General features: G+C 48.1%; 1 protein-coding gene across 4 annotated transcripts in view; it reads right to left on the bottom strand.

The window, feature by feature from the left end:
- LOC137618630 (zinc finger protein 665-like) overlaps positions 1 to 23,523 on the bottom strand; it is a 235,402-nt gene that overhangs the window by 23,936 nt on the left and 187,943 nt on the right. For 3 of the 4 annotated variants that reach the window (XM_068348740.1, XM_068348743.1, XM_068348742.1), the window contains one exon: positions 13,097 to 13,225. The gene's annotated coding sequence lies outside the window, so the exon portion shown is untranslated. Of the gene's footprint in view, positions 1 to 13,084; positions 13,226 to 23,523 lie in introns of all 4 variants that reach the window. The other variant, XM_068348741.1, reaches the window with a different exon arrangement.

The raw sequence follows: 23,523 nt of genomic DNA on the forward strand, positions 1-23,523 counted from the left end.
AACAGCCTTCCCTGGAATTTGATGGACTTTGCCCTCCTTTACCCGCTTGCTCAATAGTTCTAGGGTATATTCTTCCAGTAGGGGGTGGAATATTGGAAGAATTGAGGAAATGATGGTGGATCTTCGCTCCAGCTCCATCCAAGTCCATTCTTGATTAGGCTGTGGGCCCAAGGATCGAAGGTCCAACGATCCTGAAATTGCTAGAGCCTCTCTCCTACCTGAAGCATCTCATTGCTTCTGTTTTCCGGAGGATTTACCTCCCTGACCGCGTGTTTTGAGGACCCCCGTCTAGAACCTCTACCCTTGGGACGAAAGGTAGTGGTCTGTCTCTCAAATGCAGGGTTAAATGCTGGTGACTGGGCAACCAGCTGCTGAGGTACCGCCTGGAAAGTGGTTTGAGATTGAGCAACCACTTGGGGCACCGCGGTCATGGTGACTGTGGGATGTTGTTTTTGTCTGGCAGGCCAAGAAGGTAATCTAGGTCTCTTAGTCTTCTTCTTAAGCTGGGGACCTTCATCTGGAGAAGACTTCCTTTTCGATGACATGCCCCACTTCCAGAGAGGGTTTCTATTCTCCGTGGCGGCTTTGTCAACTACCTCCTTGACCACTTCATTTGGGAAGAGGTCTTTACCCCAGATATTGGAAGCTATCAGCTTCCTGGGTTCGTGTTTTACAGCTGCTGAAGCAAACACGAACTCCCTGCATGCCCTTCTGGCTTTAATAAAGCCGTACAGGTCCTTTACCAAGGTGGCCATGTGCATCTTGGCCATGACCATGTTCATATCTGGGGTGCTCTTTTGGCCAGCAGTCATCTCCAAACAGTTCTGTAGGGATAGAGATGCCGCTAAGTTCGTAACTCAGTAAGAGAAAGGAAAGCTCTAGCGATGAGGAAACGGCCATTCCATTCAGTTTGAAGGCGAGGCTCAAGGCTCAGTGATAGCCTTTTACTGCAGAAACAGAAAGACGCATTTCTTCAAGCAAATACATGAAGAACTCCGCTATTGCTGGAATAGTGGCATCGAGTGGAGAGATACCCCTTCCATGACACCAACCACAGAAGACATTCCACTTTGCCTGGTAGACCGCTGCTGATGACTTCCGCAGGTATCCAGACATCCTGTTCGCAACTTGTTGCAAAAATCGTCTGAGTGAGGAGATGCTGTATAGTCTCCAGGCATGAAGTCGTAGCAAAGCTACAGCTTTGTGGTAGATGTTGATGTGTGGTTATCTGAGTAGATCGTATCGTGGAGGGAGTTCTGGGGGCTCCATCAGGAGCTGTAAAAGGTCTGGGAACCATTCTGCATGATGCCATAGTGGAGCTATGAGGGCCATTGAGAAGTTAACCAATGTTCTGGTCTTGTTGAATACTTTCTCATCAGACGAAACGGAGGAAAGGCGTAAACGTCGATGTTGTCCCACCATTGTTGGAATGCATCTTGCCAGAGAGCCTTGGGGTCTGGGACTGGGGAGCAGTACAAGGGGAGTCCAAAGTTCAGGGCCATTGCAAAGAGATCCACCGTCGGAAAACCCTACAAAGTCAGTACTTTGTTGGCTACTAGATGATCCAAAGATCACACAGTAGTAACTATCTGAGATGCTCAGCTCAGATTGTTGCCGAGCACATTCCTTTTGCCTGGAATGCGGGCTGATAGTGGTATCAAGCGGACCTCGACCCATCTCAGTATCTCTACTGCTAGATGGTATGGGGGCTGCAAAAAAGTACTTCCTTGTTTGTTGATGTGAGGCACTACTGTGGTGGTGTCGTTAATCACCACCACTGAGTAGCCCGTCACGAACTGGGGGAACAGCTGATGGGCCAGAAAGACAGCCTCCATCTGTAAGAGATTTATGTGGAGGTGCCTTTTGGACTCTGACCAAAGGCCTGAGGTCGTGTGGTGCAGCACATGGGCACTCCCCCCTTCTTTTGATGCTTCTGAAAACAGCATCAAGTCCGGGGGGAGAACAAGATCTACGCCCCTCCGCAGATCTTCGTCTGCCAACTACCACTCGAGTTCCGTCCATTACTCTTGTCCCATGGGGATCAGAATGTACGGAGAATCAAAAGCCTGATTCCACCTGGACTTTAGTCGCCACTGGAAGGATCAAATCCTGAGGCGGCTGTTGGGAACTAGACAGGCCAAGGATGATCGGTGCCCGAGGATACATAGCCACTTCTGGGGTGGGAGTTCTTCATGTCTGAGAAAAGGTCTTGCAACCTATCTCAGACTTATTATCCTGTCGTCTGATGGGAAGGCTTTGTGGAGATTGATGTCTAAAATCATTTTCAGGTATACGTCTCTGTGTGGGAAGCAGGATGGACTTCTTGAGGTTTACCATGATCCCCAGATCTTGGCAAAGCCTCAGAAGTTTGTCAAGGTGCTGAAGAAGGTTGCCACAGAATCTGATAGGATCAGCTAGTCATCCAGATAATGGAGGAGATTAATGCCGATCATGTGAGCCCAAGAGGACACCAAGGCAAACACTCTGGTGAAGACTTGGGGTACCGAAGCACAGTACTCTGAATTGCTATTTCCTGTTGTCTAGACTGAATCATAGGCACTTCCTAAAAGATGGATGGATTGGGATCTGGAAGTACGCATCCTTTAGGTCCAGGGTGCACATGAAATCCTGTGGTCTTACAGCTTGTCTGACCGTGTCTGCCATCTCCATGCTGAACGAAGTCTGTTTGACAAACTTGTTCAGAGCTGAGATCGATGACTGGTCTCATAGCCCCTTTGCTGATCCCATCGCAAAGGAGTTTATCGATACTGGATCCCTGATCAGGGGAGGAAGAGATGACATGAACGGCACGAGATACCCCGAACAAATCACAGAGATTGTCCAAGGATTGGCCCCAAGTTGCTTCCACCTGTTCCAGCAACTTTGAAGGCATCCCCCTACTGGTGGATAAGCAGGGGGAGTGCCTGTCTTAGCATTTGCGGCCACTCCTTCTAGGATATTTTCCTCCCCTAGAGGACTTTGAGCCTTTCTTGTCTATGGTAGGAAAGGGCTTTTTAGACACCACTTTCTTCACTGCTGTCTTTGCCTAGGCTGCGGAGAAGCTGGTGGACTGTAGGGCCAGGATGTCAGGGTCCTATGGAGGAGGGAGTCTTGGTGGGACTTCCTCCACCTCTCTGCTACCTGCTCAATATCACTAGGCTCGAACCACGAGGAAGCTTCGAGAGTTCATGAGCCTCACGATCTCAGCGTTAGGGACCTGTTGATGGAATCACTCAGATACCGAGTCCTTATGCTTGAGGGTGGTGTTGGCCCACAAGTTCGATACTTGCTAAGCCAAGAACTCGATGGTACGGGTACCCAAGAGGAGGAAGGTTTCCATCATTTCCTGATACTTTCATTGGAGAAATCCTCATCCGTACTAGAATTCCCAAGGACCCCAACCATAGGTCTAGCCACCAAGTAGCCTGTATGGCATACTTCGCGACATTCTCTTGATTGAGGATCTCTGTCGCCGAGAACGGGACCTGACAGCTGGAGTCTCTCTAGGGAGACCCCATTAGTCAGCTCCTTCGGAGAATGGTGGAATGGAAGAGGTGGTTAAAGCTCGTCCAAGACCTCGTATTACCTCCTTTGCTGGAAGCGAGAGGTGGGAGGAGCTTGGCGGAGGAGCCCGAACAAAAGGAGGAGGAGTACTCAGAGAGCTGTGCGGCAATCTTAATCCAGGCACTCTTAAGCCTCTGAGACCAGGGCAACGCTTCACTGGACTTTGTGGGTTTTTGAGTGCCGAAGACACGGTCTAAGACTGTGTCTTTGCCCTCCTGGGGGAGTATTTCTGTGTCGGAAAACCCATTGAGAACCCTCATCAGAGTCATTGCCTGCCAGAAGGCATGTTCTGACTCCTTCAGTTCCCCCTCTGAAGTGGGAGTGGCAGCGGTCTCCTTCATCTACCACCAAAAGTTCGTCTCTGGGTGGGTCGCGGTCGTCTCTAGGGTAGCTCACTGTTCCTGAGGGTCTGGAGGTCCTCGAAGAGGATTTAAGCAACGTTTTGGAGTCTTTCAACTCCCTGCATTGAAGATAAGCTTCCAGCATGGAAGGACTGTATGGTCTGGCCTTCCTGGTTGCTTCCGGGGGCGTGGTGCTCTCAGCGCTAGGGGAGTCTTCTTCAAAAGGTGGTTGTGAGGGAGGAGACTGGGACTGGTTCCTTACGAGAGAGTGTTGACAATTCGGCGCAGGCTGACGTGTCAGAGAACGCTGATGCGTAGGAGGCGATAGGCGTATAGGATGACGATGAATATGAACTGTCCAATGATCTGTTGACGAACGTTGACACAGCGAATGCTAACGCTTAAGCGACTGCTGACGTGACGAGCGCTACTGTCGAGCGCCTACAGCGTAATTCTTCGACGAATTACGAAAGGTTGGGCAGTGGACAGCAGTCACACAGTCGGGCAATCGATGTTCTGTAACGACGCGTCGCTTAAGGGAACGGTGAGAGATAAAAGCCCAACACGTTGGCAAGCGCCACGTTAGTCGGTGATGGTCGGCAGAAGCACGACAAACAGAATCATTGGGACGAGCAGGTGAAACCCGCACAGGTGATTGACACGCAGGCAATTGGTGCGCAATCAAGATCACAAGTCGGTGAATGACGAGCGGTAAGAAGTTGGGAACCAGGAGAGTGAACAGGAGATGGACATGCAGGAGGTCGGCGGGTTAAGGGTTGGCAAGCAGCTATACAACGGTCTGGAGAAAGGATGAGTCCTTCAGAAGAACGAACATCCTCCGAGGGGGATCCTCAGGCGGAGAGTCCTGAACCGAGCTTTGAGGACTTGCAGCTGTGTCGTCAGAAGAATGTCCTGAGGCAGACGTAGGTCGGGAACCGGGCCATGTCGGACGAGAAGGTTCCTCCTCCGAGGAGGGCTGCGAGGACGAGGATGATGAGCCAAAGAGGCGCTGGTGAAGGAGCCCCTCTAAGGCTGAGAGGAGGGGGAGCACGTCAGGAACTATGAACATAGTGATACCCTTTAGGGGCCAGAGGATCAGCAAGCTGACCGTCAGCAGCAGTCCTCCGAAGATGAGTCTTTATAAGTGAACTCCCTTGGGAGGGAGAAACATTCACTGGACCCATGCCTAGGACTCTGCTCCTCCCTTGAAGGGTGTTCAGCAGGAGGGGAAGCGAAGTCTTAGGCAACGGCGAAAGAGGCAGAAGAGGCAGGAACGTCCGCAGGCAGGGCAGCAGACGACCCCTCGGATACCACGACGTCGACAAGGGCCAGAGGATCCAACTCTAAAGTCGACGAACGCTGAACGCTAACATCACGGCGAAGTAGCTGCAGCAGTGCCTCCCTGGAGGGTGGACCCAGTAACCACAAAAGGGGGGAGAGGCAGGGCTGTTTAGCTAGGGGAAGCAACACCATATCTCAAGGATTGAGGTTGTCCAGGAGTTAAGCGGCCTGTGCTACTACTCAACGGTCCCCTGGAGGAGGGCGAATGAGCAGGAGCTTTGGAGGAAGGTCGGGAAGCAGAACAAGGAGCCTTGGGTTTCTTCCAGAAGAAACCTTCGAAGGAGAAGAGTTCCGCTTAGAGTTCTTCCGCTGTCAGCCAAACCTTTCCCACTGGGAGGCAGACCACTCCCAACACTTACTACACTTATTCAACACATCACAGAGTTGACCTCTGCAGGTAGGGCAAAGGTTGTCAAAATCTGTATCCTCAACGGACATAAAAGTACTGCAGGTGAGGCCTTCAGGACCAGGGCAGGTACCCATGATAGCTGGCAGAAGTCTACGCACACACAAACACTGAAAAAAAATGACAAATTCAAAAATAATTTGTGTTTTTCCTAACCATACAAACCTTAGCTATTTACATGGGGTGATTACTTCGGCGCAGCCGATGACGAGCCATAAAGTTTTAACGAGGGTTTCCTACCCCACCGCTAGTTAGCAGGGGGTAGGGAGGGGAAGCTAGCTACCCCTCCTCCTCACACACACTGGAGAATACTCCACTTTACTTAGAGGTAAGACTATCTTGGGGGACAGGTCTGGCGGGCACATAACTGTAAATAACTAAGGTTTGTATAGTTAGGAAAAATACAAATTATCTACGAATTTGTCATTTGTTCCATAACTGAAATACAAACCCCGCTATTTACATGGGGTGACTTAACCCTTAGGAAGGGTGGTTAGTCCCGGCCATACTGGCTTTGGCTTGCCCGAGATTCCATATTCGAGCGATCAAGTACTCGAACAATAGGGAATCCCTGCTCCTCACTAGCGGTTGTGAAACTGCCGCGGCCTACGTAAGGTGTGTGCGAAGGTGAAAAGTGACTTGTCCCCTGCAGTTGCCCTGGAGTCCCTCAGAAGGGAATCCAGGCTAGGACTCTCCCAATACCACCCTCGTCAGGGTATGGGGACATGACAATATTACTGTACACCTAATACTAAGAACACAAGGAAGCATGGTCTACCTGCAGTGGTTTGTGGTCAGCTGTGCAGAGAACCCAGGATGCTGCTTTCTCCGTGGGAGGAGAGGATGAAGAAAAGGATAAAGGCCAGACAGATCTTTTCATTCATGCAGACTAACACCAGGTAACAATGCCCTCAACCTTCTGCTACTTGTCCATCAAGGAGCCTGAGGTTTAGACCAGCTGTTGTGAAGCCACCACAGGGCCGATAGAAACGTATCGAGCCTCCTGTGGGTCATGTCTTGCAGGTAAGGGGCTGATAAGAAGGTCTGATGCTTCAACATCCCCGCTTGTAGAACCTGCGTCACTGAAAGATGCTCCATGAAGGGCAGGGACGTATCTAAGCCCCTGACATCATGGGCTCTAGGGCGGTGCGACGGAGAAGGGTCAGGATTCAAGGCAGGGTGTAGCACCCTGCGAATCCAGGCCGAGATGGTACTCCTGGAGACCATTCTCCTCGTTACCCAGGATCCACGAACGAGACTTGGACCTGGAGATGAACTGCAGCTGTACTCTGAAGACACCAGCTCGGACCCTCTACCGGCAAGGTAGGAGATGGACTGAGTCATCTGCTACAGGACGGAGACTCGAACCCTGGAAGGAGTCGAAGCAGGTCCGGCACTCCTGGATTCTGAGTCTCGGCAACAAACCTCAGGGACGAACCTGAATGTTGCCTCCCCTTAACCCCCTGAATGGGCGAAGTCGTAAGAGAGACCATGTGACTCGCTTGGCTGAAGATAGGCTAGCAGGAACACTGTCTACCCAGAGAGGTGGTGGGCTGGGGACTTACGTAGTGGTTCATCAATGGTCTCTTTAGAGACTCGAGGACTTGAACCACATCCCAAGGAGGAGGTCTCACCTTCGACTGAGGGAAGGAGAGGACGACGCTTCGCATGCGAAGGAAGAGTTCCAGCGGGGGGAGAAATGTTTGTCCCTAGAGCCAGGAGGCAAGACTTAAGACTGAAGGATAGCCTTTCACAGTCGAAACTGAAAGGGCCACTTATCCCGCAATCCCACTAGGGGCTCCGCTATTGCTGGAAGCGGCAACGTGTGGAGGGATGCCCTCTCCCCGACACCGGTCACAGAAACTTGCCCTATCGCCTGGGAGACTACTGCGGAAGACTTGCGCAGGTGTCCAGGCCTCCTTTTCGCCACTTGTTGCAAAAATCCTCTCTCTTTGAGGAGATGCTGGATAGACTCCCGGCAGGAAGAGGAACAAGCTACGGAGGCAACACATTGATGGTGTCCCACCGTTGCTGGAAGGCCTTCTACCAGAGGGCCTGAGGACCCGTGGATCAGAACGTGGGCCTCCCCTTTTCTTTGACGCGTCCGAAAACAGCATCAAGTTAGGGGGAAGGACGAGAAGGACCACTCCCTCTTGTAGGCCCTCGTCAGCTTCCCACCCCTAAGGGTTCGTCTGTACCGGTTGTCCCCTAGGGGTCTCGGCGTCTAGGGAGACGTGCCCCCGACTCCCCCGTGCCCCGAGTCGCCACTGGAGAGAACTCAACCTGGGCCGACTGTGGAAACCAGACGGGCCAGGGAGGAGAGACGTAACAACCTTGGGTTGGAGGGTCTTCTCGTGTGAGGAAAGGTCTCGCGACCTTCCTCTGCCTTGGTACCCCGGTCTGAAGGGATGGCTACGGGAGATAGGAGCCTAAGACCAGGCTCCGTATACCAGATTCTGAGAGAGTTGCAGGAAGGACTCCTCGAGGACCATCATGATCTTTAGAACTTGGTAAAGTCCGAGGAGCTTGTCCCGAAGACGAAGAAGGAAAGCCTTCGAGTCTGCCAGGATCGGCCAGCCACCCAGGAAACGGAGTGGCCAGATGCTGATGCTGAGAGCCCGTGAAGAGATCCGAGAGGAAGTATCGGAGAACTGATGAGGTGCCATGGAGAGGCTGAAGCACAGCCCTTGAACTGGTATATCCGCCTTCCAGGTGGACTCCAAAATACTTCCTTGAAGATGAGTGAACCAGGACCGGAAGTACGAGTCCTACCGGACCAGTGTACCCATGAAGACTTGTGGTCTCACCGCAAAGCTGACTGCGCCTGCTGTCACTATGCTGAACGGAGACTGTTTGACAACCCTGTACAGAGTCGAGAAGGGAAGGAGACGATTACGGAGGCCTCGAAACCCGCCTCTCCGACATGGACTGGACTTCCGCCCGGAGGGCCCGTCCTCTCACCGATCCCTACCCAGGGAGGAGGGAGGGGCTCGAAACCAACCGGGACTGTTGAAGGAGACAAGCTCGGATAGCTGGCCCTCGGCCTAGTCTCTGGCGCTCTCCATTCCCTGAGACCAGGGCAAGCTGCACTGGCGTAAGGGAGTCCTTGGGTGAGTAAAACTCGGTCCAGGACCGAATCCTTCCCTTACCGAAGAGGAATCTCTGAATCTGGGATCCCCTCGAGGTTTCTTCTGAGGGCCACAACCTGCCAGAACGCAAGTTCCGATCCCTGGAGCTCCTCCTCCTGATGGACTGGCAGCAAGGTCTCTCATCCCCGGAGGCTCTTCCTGGGGAGACTTGTAGACATGCCCCAATGGTCCAACTGGATCCTGTCGGATCCTTGCGGAAGACAGGGCCTTAGGATCCTTCCTAGGAGGGAAACAGGACCCCAGCGATGAAGGATGTAAGGCTTCGCCCCCTCCGCACGATAGGACCCTCAGGAAGAGGCGGGGATTCTCCCTATGGCGTGAAGAGGGAGAGGACCGGGTCTTCCAACCCTCCTGGGGATGGGCAAAGCTCATCCGCCGGGGAGGGGAGATGGAGTCTGAGGAGGGCTCATCGCCTGCGTAAGGACTCGCGAAGGGACAGGATAGCCCTTGGGGAAGATACCATGCCAGGGATTCCTCTCACCCCCTTCAGAGGGAGAGGAAGCTGCTACTGATTAGTGACCCCAGTCAGAAGGCACACGCTAATCGCCTGCTTGAGCGCTCTGACGACGGCATCCCACCAGGGATGCCAACCAATCCTTGCGCTGACAGGGAGTCCCTCTGGAGGGAAGAGGATCGTTCAACCCTCTAAGGGAGATGACACATGAGGGTTCGCCCGTAGAGAATCTGCAGTGAAGGGAGAAGAGACCTTTGACCTGTCCGGAAACCTCCCCCCCGCCCCCCCACCCCCTCCGGAGAGGGCGCTGCTCTGCGCTGCGGAGGAGGAAAACGCGGAGGTGGCCTGACCGCCATAAGCCCTGATGTAAACAGGGCGCGGTCGTGTCGGAGAAACGGTGCGCCGATCACGCTGACAATCGCGTGAAAAGCACAGATCTGGGAAGCGCGTGAACAAAGCATGCGTAGCAGAATAACCACGCCCGCATGCCCGCGTGAGCATAGGAGTATCGGCGACCGCGTGAACGATCCCCGCATCTCTGCGCGTATAAGGATCGCTGGCGCTCACGCGTGAAAGATCGTCGGCGAGGGAAACCAACCTGTCGATGATCGCATGTGAAGAACCGCGCGCGGACGGCCTCGTTGTCGCGAGCGGGAAACCATCCCGCGCACAGACCGATCCTCGGCGCTTACGCACACTAAGAAGATCGTCAGCGCTTGCGCGCCTAGCGCTGGATCCGAAGACCGCCGGCTAATGACCGTTGCCGGGCTGACGATCGCGAGCGGAAAGGCCTTGAAAGTTGCGCGCGGGCAATCATCAACGCTTACGCATTAGCGCGAACAGAATATCGTCGGCTAACGATCGACGACGATCGCGGGACCCTCGACGATCGCGAGATCGCGCGCGGGAAACCATCCCGCGCGCGGGCGATCATCAACGCTTACGCGTTAGCGCGAACAGAAGATCGTCGGCTAAATCGTCGATGATCGCGAGATCACGGGCAGGAAATAATCCCGCACGCAGGCGGTCTTCAGCGCTTATGCGTGAGTGAAGATCGTAGGCTCCTGCCCAACAGAAGATAGTCGGAAATGGTTGAAGGATCGCTAACTCGTAGATCAGGAACTGGGATATGTCCCTAAAAGGGAGAGCATCCCCTGAAGAGGACCAGGAGGTCTACTTCAGTGCCGACGATCAACTGAGGGACTACTAAATACTCCGAGGAGTGGTCTCTGTGAGGTACCTTTCCCGCGAACGGGAGAGGTGGCCTTTGTAAAAGAGACTTAGAGACACCGAAGGCTGAACTGCTGGTCAGCACCAGTGCGCTATCTCAGGAACCCCAACGATGTGCGCAAATGCGCACGGAACGTTGGTAGCAGCCTAACTGAATACTGGAACAGGGTGTCTCTAAGGCAGACTCAGGAACAGCAGGAATAGCAGGACCAGCAGTAGAGCGCTAGCGCGTAAGGGAACGTTGGCGCGCAGGTAATACCTGGCACTTAAGGGACTTAATCAGGGTGTGAGAAAGTCTCTCCTGCCCCGAAGGGAGGAGCCCGTTAGATAACGGGGGCGTGGGCGCCCAAGGCGCGTCTGCAGTCACGAACGGATACAGCAGGCAACAGGAACACTGAGGGACGAGAGACCAAGGGACTAAAGTAACCTGAGTAGCGAGGCCCCGAGGGGTTAGTTGCAAGACCCCGAAGGGTCAATGCAACGAGAAGCCGAAGTTTCTCCGTCACTATTCACCGAAGTGTAGAAGTGACTAAAGTTGCGAGGGCCCGAGGGAACTGCGTAACTAAGATCCGAGACCCCAAAGGGTCAGGGAAAAAGAGAAACCGAAGTTTCCCTGACACTAACACCGAAGTGCTAGTGACTGAACAGCAAGCTGTTGACGACAGGAACAATCCTCCGAAGAGGAGTCTCTATGAGTGGTCTCTCTCGCGAACGAGAGAGATGAGCACTTCGTAGAAGAGACTGGTGAAGGAGCCCCGAAAGGCCGTGAGATCAGCACACGTAAACAGGAACAATCCTCCGAAGAGGAGTCTCTGTGAGTGTCCTCTCACGCGAACGGGAGGGGACACTTCGTAGAAGAGACAAAAGGAGCGATCCTCTGAGGAGGAGCCCTTAGTGCAGCCTCCCTCGCGAACGAGAGAGGGCCGGACTGATCCCGCAGCTGCTCAGCCCCTTGAGCGTAGCTACAGAAGCGACCGCTCGGCCTCGAGAGCATAGTCGCTAGTACCATGGTCTAGCTTTGCACCCGCTCAGCCCATTGAGCAAGTCACAAGGGCGGTCGCTCAGCCCCAAGAGCATAACCGCCAAGGACCAGGGAAAAGTAAAAGGGAAGTTAATTAACTACCCTGGAGCCGAACCTCCTTATCGTTCTAGGATGCAATGAAGAGCTGGCAGTAGTCACGGGGGAACTTCTAAGAGAAGGGAACGCCCCTGACGAAAACCTTGAGAGACGGCGGCGAAGCAGACTCCCCAGGATAAACAAGACAGCTCTGCTTCGAAGGCACACACAACAGGCACGAAGAAACAGCATCGTAAACTGGAAAATAAAACAGAATAATTATTTAACAGAAATTCCCCCGGGTGAAACTCCGAAGAGAAACCCCGAGGGAAAGAACATAAGAACGAAAGAAGGTATGCGCCCCACTCCCCCACCCGGCATGCCCAGGTGAGGGGGGGGGGGACGAAAGTTAACAAAACAGAATTATAACATGATAATTATGAAACTGACTTTGAATGTTCCAAGGATCACCGACCCCCGAAGGGACGTGAGCCCTGAGCTGAAAAGTTAAAACACAATTATATTCGTAAAAATAATTGAGACAAATATGACGAAATAGCGACTTGGTTCTGAGAAGCTATCGTAGGCGTAGTACGGAGTAAGAGGTGAACGACCTCAAGAGAAGGGCCAGTCTCCACGAAAGGCAACCATGGTGGCCTAGGAGTGAAAGGCCGTGATCACGAAAAGATCGTGGTGGCCTACAAAGCCGGCGAAACTCTAGTAGACGTACACAACACACACCGCACAACACCGAAAGCAAAGGAAACTTACTATTTTCTATACACAAAAATATATATAAACATCAGTAATGTTTAAATATATAAGTATAAGAAAAGGTAAGTTAAAAGACAAAACAATAATGGCCGTCAAGTGAGGATAGGAGCGGAGACCTCCGATCACTATCCGAGCTAAAAGTAAAGTGGAGTATTCTCCGGTGTGTGTGAGGGGGAGGGGTAGTTAGCTACCCCTCCCTACCCCCCGCTAACTAGCGGTGGGGTAGGAAACCCTCGTTAAAACTTTATGGCTCATCATCGGCTGCACCGAAGTAATCACCCCATGTAAATAGCGTGGTTTGTATTTCAGTTACGGAACAAAAAAGCATTAAATGTCAGGCCAAAGATTGTGAGGATGAAGAGCGGCAACGACCGTTCACCATCCGAGCAAAAGCAAAGTGAGCTCAGTCACAGGTGCGCAAGCAGGAGGGGTAGCTAGCTACTCCCCTGACACACCACTAACTAGCGGGATGGGTAGTTAACCCTCGCTAACTAACGGGATGAGTAGTTAACCCTCGCTAAATTTTAATGGCTCATCCTTTCAGATTCGCCGAAAGTAATACCTCTAATAAATAGCATATGTTTATATTACAGCTACGGAACAAAGAACTATTCTCTTCCCCTAGTACGTATCAAATTGCCAAATTGAAATCAAAATTATAATGTTATGTAAGGGTTTGGTTTTTCCATTGTATGAATACAGTATTGATCTGAAATTTCCTGAAACATAAGCTAATCATTAATCTGTCAGTCATCTACACACACTTACAATGCTACTCACTGTATTTGCCCAGTGGGATTTCTAAGCAAGTCTCAGGGATATCTTTGGATATGTACTGTTCCTTTTGGGTATCTTCTTAGTATAAAGAAATCACATCACTCTTTCATAATGACAGGTTCCACTCATTACCTAGAAGAGAAACAAATCATTACAGATTGTATACATTGAATCATAAACATTACATTGATGTTGATGATGTTTTCAATTGGATTTGAAACTAAAAGCTTCTACTCCAATGATGACTGACTGGTCACTCAATAGAAATGACTTACTGCTAAACAATATCTTGCAACAGATTCTTGCAATGATTGACTCAAGTTTTAAGGGTTTATCTCTTACTGGAAAATATCGCACATTTTAAAGGTACCGTAATTTGTATTTTTTCTAATGATACAAAATAAGAGTCCTTTAATAGGAGCATGATTCTAGCATACCTTGAACAACTGTTAAACTTTTAACAGGGTTGTTATAGTTACTGGTAGTCTCTGCCCACTAGCCAGGCAGAGTAATCCTCACTTTGACCTTGACCCATATCTTGCAGGGTGGTTGAGTTGGTATGTGCAACTTACAGATATAATTTGTATTTCTTCCAGTGCAACATACAAACCTTCAGCTCTTTACAGTGGTGTTATACTTCAGCAACGACTGAAACTAGCCATAAGACTTTTAAGTGAGGTGTAACTACCCACCGCTAGCTGGGGGGAGCAAGGGGATAGACCGGACACCCGGCTAACACCTGCACTAGTAATGGTACGTCACTTTGCAATTGTGGTAAGACTTCTTGGGGAAATTTGATGGCAGGACTGGTATGTCTAATGAACTCCAGCTTTCTCTAATTTGGAAAAATACAAGTTATTTCCAAATTTGTCATTTGTTCTCGCACTACAAACAAACCATACGCTCTTTACATAGGAGACTCACCCAACGGTGGGTGGAAGTCCTAAAACCAATTGGCTGGACACTGTCCCGTAGTGTTTAGAGGTCACCCTGACACCAAGTGATCCTTCGAGGACGATGGCCTGGGCAATCGGTGCTAGCATAGAATTTAGCAATGTGACTGGACCAGGTACGTATAAAATTGAAACTAAGCTCCTAACTTAACTTAGACATTGCCCGACTCCACCTTGCTTGGAAAATGGGGAGATAGCAAATATATACACACATATCAGATTATACAAGGGACATGGTACCCACCTGCAGTTAGAGAGAGAGATCAGCTTGCAGAGATCCTCGGATGCTGAGCCCCAAAGAGAGGGGAGAATGAAATAGGAAGTGTCCAGTGACTCACAAATTCATTCTACATTTACTCGCAGGTAACATCTCCCCACGACCAACTGTAACTTGTCCTAAAAGGGAGCTGAGGTATTAATTGGCCACCTTTTGCATACACCACAGGACCTAAGATAAATGTGTCTATGTTCCTGTGGGTTATGTCTTGCAGGTAGTGGGAAGTAAACATGGTATGTCATTTCCACACACCTGCCAGGGATGTGCTGACACCCCTGACAGTAGGGGCATGGGGACAGTGGCCAGAATGAGAGTGATCTAATTGAATGGCCCTCTCATTTACTGTACCTGCCTGATCCAGGAAGATAGCAAGTTCTTTGTGATCTTCCCCTTGTTTCTCCCCGTGCTGACGAAGAGCCTACCGATTTGTCGGCAGGCTCTCTCTGTTCTTTTCAAGTATTTCCTCAGCGCCCTTACAGGGAAGAGTAACAGCTGATCAGAATCATCTATTACAGATCAGAGACTCTCAATCCGAAAGGGCCAGAATCTGGGATCAGCTACAGCCGGATTTTAAGTCTTAGCTACAAACTCAGGAATGAAACTGAGTGTCACTTGCCTCCATTCCCTTGAATGGGTGGCATCATAAGAGAGACCATGTGTAGCTCACTGACTTTCTTGGGTAGAGGCCAGGGCTAGAAGGAAGACCGTCTTCAGGGTCTAGTCTCAATCTGATGCTTGACAAAGAGGTTTGTATGAAGCTCCTTTCAATTAACTTTGGACCTTGACTACATTCCAAGTGGGTGGTCTGACCTCTAACCGAAGGCATGTGTGCTAAAAGTTCTGTATGAAGAGAGATAACTCTGTTGAAGAGGAAATATCAACTTTATTCAGCTTGAAGACGAGGCTCAAGGCTGAGCAATAGCCATTTACTACCGATACCGAACAAAGTATTTCCACACAGAGGTACAATAAGAACTCTCCTATTGTTGGTGTAGAGGCATTGAAAGGAGCATTACCACTTTGACTGATAAACAGTAGAACCTCTTCTTACGAATTTATTTCATTTCGGGACCTACTTAGTATGTTAAAATAGTCGTACGTTGAATCAAATATTCCCATAAGTACAGTATACACTGTAATTCGTTTAATTCGTTTTCCAGCCCAAAAACCTACAATAACTCCTTAATAAATACTGCAGATAATTACACATAGCAATAAAACAAATGCATTATAAAAGAGAGATGTAAAAAAAATAAATCACAGTTAAACACTTGTTGCACTACGTAGCCTTCTTCTTTCAAGATCTTTTCAAATTACTTGACAAATTCGTCGGCAGCCTTGATGTCTGAACTTGAGGTGTCCCCATGCCGTACAATTGAATGAATCCCAGTCCTTTTCCTGAATTTCTCGAACCAACCGCAGGATGCCTTGAATTCCCCTGTGGTAGAATCAGTTGAATTCTCCCCCGCATCACCCCCAGAGCCCGTCAACTTCATGTAGCAATAGATGGCAGTGGCCTTCTCGCACATGATCGTTTCAGTGATCATATCGCCAGCAATCTTCTTGTCCTTTATCCATATAAGCAAAAGGCGTTCCATCTCTTCTAGGGTAGGGCTGCAACGTTTAGAGATGATGGTGATCCCCTTGGAAGGTTTGACTGCTCTGATGAATTCCTTTTGCTTAATGATCGTCAAGATCTTAGATATGTTCCGGCCCTATTGTTTAGACAGATCACTCACATGCACATCGCGCCCATGTTCTTCTATGATTTCTTGTTTTAATTCTAAGGAAAGCATTACCTTCCTTTATTCACCACTTCTAGCACTCGCCTTAGCCTTCTTGGGACCCACGATGATAAAATGAAGAAGGAAATGTGAAAAATTTTATTTTCATTATAAAATAAATTTTTGAACATACTTACCTGGTGGTTATATATATAGCTTACATCCCTGATGTCACGGCAGAAAAATTCAAAACTCGTGCCAATCGCCGATTGGATAGACAGGTGTGTTACCCATGCGCCCCTGGCGAGGTACCCGGAAACCATTCCCTCGGTATTCATATCTTCCATGCCTCTAGTCTCTAGAGGGGAGGAGAGGGGGATTTTAATTATATACAGTGAACCCTCGCCACTTCGCGGTTCGACCATCGCGGATTCACCACTTCGCGGATTTTTTCCATAACCCATATATATACAGTAATATATATATATATATATATATATATATATATATATATATATGTATGCATGTATTTATGTATATATGTATGTATGTATATATGTAGGTATGTACAGTATATATATATATATATATATATATATATATATATATATATATATATATATATATATATATATATATATATATATATATATATATATATATATGTATGCATGTATTTATGTATATATGTATGTATGTATATATGTAGGTATGTATATATATATATATATATATATATATATATATATATATATATATATCTAAAGTAGGAAGATGTGGTGTAGTTCTAAGGGAAAAGTATGGGAAATATGTCTGGGTAATAAGCAAAGCTCTACCTCCAGTTTGTTTCTTCATTATGATCTGAGATAAATGTAAACAAAACATTGGTTGCCATTTTTTATCATGATTTTTAGCGTGTTTAGGAAACTCATGATATAAAATCACCTTTAATATTTGTGCCTGTTTTAGTTTAGGGTACTGTAGTACATGCATTAAGTGTTCTGTACATTAAAGGGTAGTTTGTTAACAGTACTACGTACAAGGGAAGGTTTTAAAAGTCTGAATATACATGTTGAATAAATAGGTAAATATGGTGTCACTACTTCGCGGATTTTCACCTATCGCGGCCGCGTCTGGAACCTATCTACCGCGATAAACGAGGGTTCACTGTATAACCACCAAGTATGTTCAAAAATTTATTTTATAATGAAAATAACATTTTTAAACACAAGACTTACCTGGTGGTTATATATATAACTGATTAACACCTTTGGTGGAAGGTTAGAGACAGCCAAAATAGATGGAATTCTGCTTAAGAGTTTCTAAAATACAAAACAAACTTAAGGGTTTCGTACCTGATAAGGAAGCTGACTTCAATGATACTCTGCCATTATGTCTGCTTTCCTTATGAGATCCAGCGGTCCTCTCAGGAGGCTGAAGATCCCTAGGAGCTGCCAACCGATGATCACACCTCTTTGTGACAGAGCCTCCTCTAATACCCATTCCGGGGCGCTCTCAAGGAACAAAAAAGACCATCTGACAAATCAATGATTGCGGAAGACTGTCGCAATCTCCACAAGACAACCATAAAATCACGAAATAAAAGTTCCAAGAGAAAGAAAAGGTATTAGGATTATGGGAAAGTAGTGGCGGATCTTCCTCCCACTACTGTACCCGCTGCTACAAACGTTCCCAGAGTATATCGGTCACCATATAGAGTCTGAACATTTTTCAAATACTGTGAGGCGAACACAGATTTGCTTCTCCAGAAGGTTGTGTCCATAATGCTTTACCAGGAACGATTTTGCTTGGATGCCACTGAAGTTGCCACTGCTCTTACTTCGTGAGTCTTTACTTTCAAAAGTCTAAAGTCTGTCTCACTGCAGTGAGAATGAGCCTCTTTAATTAGAAGTCTAATAAAGTAAGAGAGAGCATTCTTGGACATTGGCAAGGAAGGTTTCTTCACCGAGCACCACAGTGCTTCCGACTTGCCTCTTGAAGTCTTTGTTCTGTCTAAATAAAACTTGAGGGCCCTTACTGGACATAAAACTCTCTCTCTAGCTCGTTTCCAACCACGTCTACCAGGTGTGAAATCTGAAAGGCCTTAGGCCAAAGTTGGGAAGGGCGCTCGTTCTTAGCGAGAAAACCCAATTGTAATGAGTAGATCGCTTTACCGTTCTGAAAACCCACATTTCTACTAAAAGCATGGACTTCATTAACCCTCTTGGCTGTTGCCAGACTAACTAAGAAAAGGGTTTTCATTGTGAGGTCCTTCATAGATGTAGAGTGCAGGGGTTCAAACCTGTCACTCATCAGAAATTTTAACACAACATCCAGATTCCAAGCTGGTGAATCCTGGTGTTGTTGTTTTGTTGTCTCAAAGGATTTAATTAGTTCTTGTAGATCCTTATTATTTGAAAGATCCAGGTTCCTATGCCTGAACACAGTCATCAACATACTCCTGTATCCTTTGATAGTTGACGTAGAAAAACTTAGTTTCTTTTTCAGGAGTAAAAGAAAATCAGCAATCTGAGCTACAGAGGTACTGGAAGAGGAAACAGAGTTGACCCTGCACCATTCCCTGAAAACTTCCCACTTGGATTGATAGACTGATGGTTGAAGACCTCCTAGCCCTTGCAATTGCCCTAGCTGCCTCCTTCAAAAAGCCTCTAGCTCTTGTGAGTCTTTCGATAGTTTGAAGGCAGTTAGTCAAAGACTTTGGAGATTTTGATGGTGTCTTACCAAGTGGGGCTGTCTGAGTAAATCTACTCATAAAGGGAGGCTTCTGGGAGTATCCACCATCCATTCCAGTACCTCTGTGAACCATTCTCTTGAGGGCCAGAGGGGGGCTATCAAGGTCATTCTGGTCCCTTTGCTTGTCACAAACTTTTGAAGAACTTTGTACAGGATCTTGAACGGAGGAAAAGCGTACACATTTAGATTTTTCCAATCTAGCAGGAACGCGTCTGTATGTACTGCCTCGAGATCTGGCACAGGGTGGCAATATGTCTCTAGTCTCTTGGTCTTTGCAGTCGCGAAAAGATCTATACAAGGGTGACCCCAAAGTTTCCACACTCTTGCACACCTCTAGGTGTAGAGTCCATTCCGTGGATAGGACTTGTCCTTTCCTGCTGAGACCGTCTGCCAAAACATTCCTTTCCCCCTGGATGAACCTTTTAAGTAAGGTCACATGTCTTTCCTTTGCCCAAATGAGCTGCCCTCTTGCCGTCTCTCAAAGGGAAATAGAGTGTGTTCCTCCTTGTTTGGCAATGTAGGCCAATGCCGTGGTGTTGTCTGCATTGACTTGAATCACTTTGTTTCGTACTGACCCTTCGAAGCTCTTCAGGGCCAAAAGAACTGCAGGCAGCTCCTTTTGATTTATGTGGAAAGACTTCTTAATCTCCGTCCACACCCCTGATGCTTCCACATTGCCCAGTGTTGCCCCCCACCCCGAGTCCGAGACGTCCGAACACAACACTAGGTCTGGCCTCTTCAGTTCTAATGAGCAACCTTCCTGAAACTTGATCGGGTCGTTCCACCATTGAAGGCAACGGCTCATTGACTTGTGATCGGAACACACACCTTCTCCAAATTCTTCTCCTTGTTCCAGCAAGAGTTAAGGTGAAATTGGAGTGGTCGAAGGTTCAGCTTTCCCAGAGAGATGAACTCTTCCAAAGAGGAGAGAGTTCCCAACAGACTCATCCACCTCCTCGCAGAACACCACTGCTCTGCTAGAAACGCACGTATCTTCTGAAGTGCTTGCTCCATCCTTAAGGGAGACGGAAAAGCCCGAAAAACCTGACTGCGATTCATCGCTCCTAAATATATAATCTCTTGAGAAGGTATCAGTGAAGATTTGTCTTTGTTGACTAGAAGACCCAATTCTTCCGTCAACTTCAAAGTTGTCTGAAGATCCTTCAGTCTGCGATCTTGAGAGCGGGGTCTTAACAGCCAATCGTCCAGGTACAGGGAGGCTCTGATGCCTCTTGAGTGGAGCATCCTTGCTACATTGAGCATAAGTCTCGTAAAGACCTGTGGGGCGGTGTTGAGGCCGAAACACAGGGGTCGAAATTGAAAGACTTCTCCTCGGAAAACGAATCTCAGAAAGTGCTTGAATTTTGGATGAATCGGGATATGGAAATAAGGATCCTGAAGGTCCAGTGATACCATCCAGTCGCCCTTCGTTACCGCTGCAAGCACCGACTTCGTCGTCTCCATTGAGAACTTTGTTGTCTGGATGAAGTTGTTGAGAGCACTTACGTCCAGAACTGGACCCCATCCCCCTGAGTTCTTGGGAACTAGGAAAAGGTGATTGTAAAAGCCTGGTGACTTCCAGTCCTGTATTTTCTCTACAGCTCCCTTCTCCAACATGCGAGACACTTGTAGCTGTAATGCTTGCCTCTTTAATTCCTCCCTGTACTTGGGAGAGAGATCCACAGGAGTTAACCTTAGAGGGGGTTGATTTATTAAAGGGATCCTGTAGCCCTTCCTTAGAAGTTGGACTGACCAAGGATCTGCACCCCTCTTCTCCCACACCTGCCAGTAGATGTTTAGTCTGGCTCCTACTGCCTGAAGGCGAAAGCTGTCAGATTCTGCTTCGCCTTGTTTTTGCTCCTCTTTTCTTAGTCCCCCTTCCATCTGATCTGAAGTTACCTCTAACGGAAAGTCTTCCTCGAAAGGGCTGGGAAAACTTTTGAAAAGGAGCAACCTCTTTAGGTTTGCGGCTAATGAAAGAAGGTGGCAACACTTTCCTTGCTGTCTTCGAGACCAGGTCTTGGATGGCCTTCTGCATTAGAGAAGAAGAAATCTTCCTAATAAGGTCCTGTGGGAACAGAGATGACGACAGTAGAGAATATAATAATTCTGATTTCTAAAAGGATGAAACTCCCACAGACAAGAACGAACACTATTGGGCTCTCTTTTTGAGAATTCCTGCTGTAAAAATAGCAGCTAACTCATTAGCCCCGTCTCGCAACGCCTTATCCATGCATGACATGATGTGGATATGGTTCGAAGAGTCTCCTTCCTTGAGTGTAGTCATCTTTTTGCCCAAGGCCCCCAGAGTCCAATCAAGGAAATTAAATACCTCAAATGCTCAGAAAACACCTTTGAGTAAATGGTCTAATTCGGAAGTAGACCAAAACACCTTAGTCTTCCTCATGGCCGATCTACGAGGAGCGTCTACCAGGCTTGAGAAATCTCCTTGGGCAGAGGCAGGAACTCCCAAGCCGAGAACCTCTACCATATCGTACCAAACACTAGATCTAGAAGCCAACCTAGTAGGGGGAAATGCGGAAGCCGCTTTCCCTTGCTCTTTCTTGGCACCCATCCAGTCTCCCATTAATTTAAGTGCTCTTTCAGATGAACGAGAGAGCACCATATTAGTGAACAGAGATTTTTTCTTAGGTTTCCCTAGAGTAAATTCTGATGGAGGCGATCGTGGAGCCACAGGAATAAAAGACTCTGGAAACTCAACATGAAAAATCTTCATCAGCTTCTTTAAGTCTACTGAATGACAAAAAGATTTAGAGTCCTCATCCTCAGAAAACTCCTCAAAGGGTTTGGAAGGTGAAAGAGGAACATCAACTTCTTCCTCTGATAACAAGTCTCGCTGCTCCTCAGAATGCTCTCGATCCACGCGGTCAGAGTTAAAAACCGTTGCATTAAGATCAAAGTCCTGTCTAGATGTTTGTTGTTCTGCATCACATACAAGAGGGCGGTCGATGTAAGAACGCTTGCGTTCCAATGAATGCTCAATGAGAGGACGCCTGGCGTCATGCTCGCGTTCAGCTGAACGCTCGATGGGAGGACACTTGTGCTCTGAACGCTCGATGAGGTCACGCTCTACGTCACGCTCTGGAGGACGCTCGCGTTCAGCTGAACACTCGATGGGAGGACGCTTGAGCTCTGAACGCTCGATGAGGTCAGGCTCTACGTCACGTCGTGGAAGACGCTCGCGTTCTGTTGAACGCTCGATGGGAGGACGCTCAAGAGCAAGCTCGACATAACGCCTGGCTGAATGCTTGAAAGCGCTTTCAGCGAAACGATCACAATCACTGCTAAGCACATAAAAAGCAGCTCGATTAGGAGAACGCTCGACTTCCTGAAAGCCCGAGAGATCAGCCTTTCATGAAGAACGTTTACTTTCCCTATCATCTCTATGCGTCAAGAAACTTTATCACCAAGCACTCCCCGACTGTCCGGCTTGCGCCGCTTTGTGTTAAGAAAGGAGGATTCAGTAGGTTGGTAGCCTTTCATAAAAGATGAAAGTTTCTGCTGCATTTCTTGCAACATCATAAAATTAGAGTCTTGCGAAACACTAACCGTAAGTTCTTCCTCTCCACCGCTCAAAGACCGCTTAGAGCGAACAGCGGGTGAGATCCAACCTGAAGGATGCGAAGGAACATGAAAGGATATTACGGCCAGGTCGGATAATTGCTCAACAGTAGGACTATTTTCAATTTATGTCCTAGCAGGCCGCTTAGAAGGCGAGCTTCCTTCAGACGAAAAGCGTTCAGGACTGTTCCAATGACTACAGCCTGATTGCGATGTCCTGGAAGGACATAGGTCAATTTTCCTCTTAAGAGGTCTAGAAGTTTGACTCCAACCTCTTTTAGGTAAATCCTCCTCCTATGATGAGCCAAACTTTTTAACTTCGCCTTTTCTACGGTAAGAACGAACATCCTGGGAAAAATCACGAACGCTCGAGGGAACGTCTGCTCGGTAAGTAATGCCTCTCGTTTCCTTTCGTCTTTCGACATTCCTTCTCCCAGGGGTTGGGGAGCTTGGAAGAGGTCCAGGACTAGGAGAACGACAAGCCTGAGCAGGCGTACCCTCCACAGCACTAATAACACTCACTGTACCTTTAACACTCTCTTTTTTTAGCTGTTTAACATCAGCCATTAACTGCGTTCTATCCGCAGCGATACACTCTACCTTCGCACCCAACGCCTGGATAGCCAATATCATATCTTTAAGTGTTGGTTCATTCATGGTACTCGTAGCGGGATCTGAAACTACCACTACAGGAGAAGGAATAGGAACAGTGACATATGAAGAGGAATCTTTAGAAGAAAGAAAAGAACTATGTCATACCTTATCTTTAGCTAACTTACGAATATAAGGGTCGAAATTAAGCCACTCATTATCAGACAAAATAAGGCATTCGACACACCTATCATCAAGTTTACAAACTTTACCCCTACATCTAATGCATAATGAAGAAGATCAATGGAGGCCTTTGATAAATGCGTCTTACACCCACTAGCACACACCCTTAAACCACTAGAGGGGGTAACCATTTCGAACTTTGACAGAGAGATCAAATACAAGCAAGGGTCAAAAAATCAATATCCAAACATATAACTAGAGTATCCAAACGAAAAGTCAATCGAGAGTCATAAACCAGATTTATTGTACTTCACCAAAAGGATAGCAATAATCAGTCAAAACACGAGGAGAATATCCAACCAATGT

The sequence above is a fragment of the Palaemon carinicauda genome, chromosome 25, assembly GCF_036898095.1.
Source record: "Palaemon carinicauda isolate YSFRI2023 chromosome 25, ASM3689809v2, whole genome shotgun sequence".
Taxonomy (NCBI): domain Eukaryota; kingdom Metazoa; phylum Arthropoda; class Malacostraca; order Decapoda; family Palaemonidae; genus Palaemon; species Palaemon carinicauda.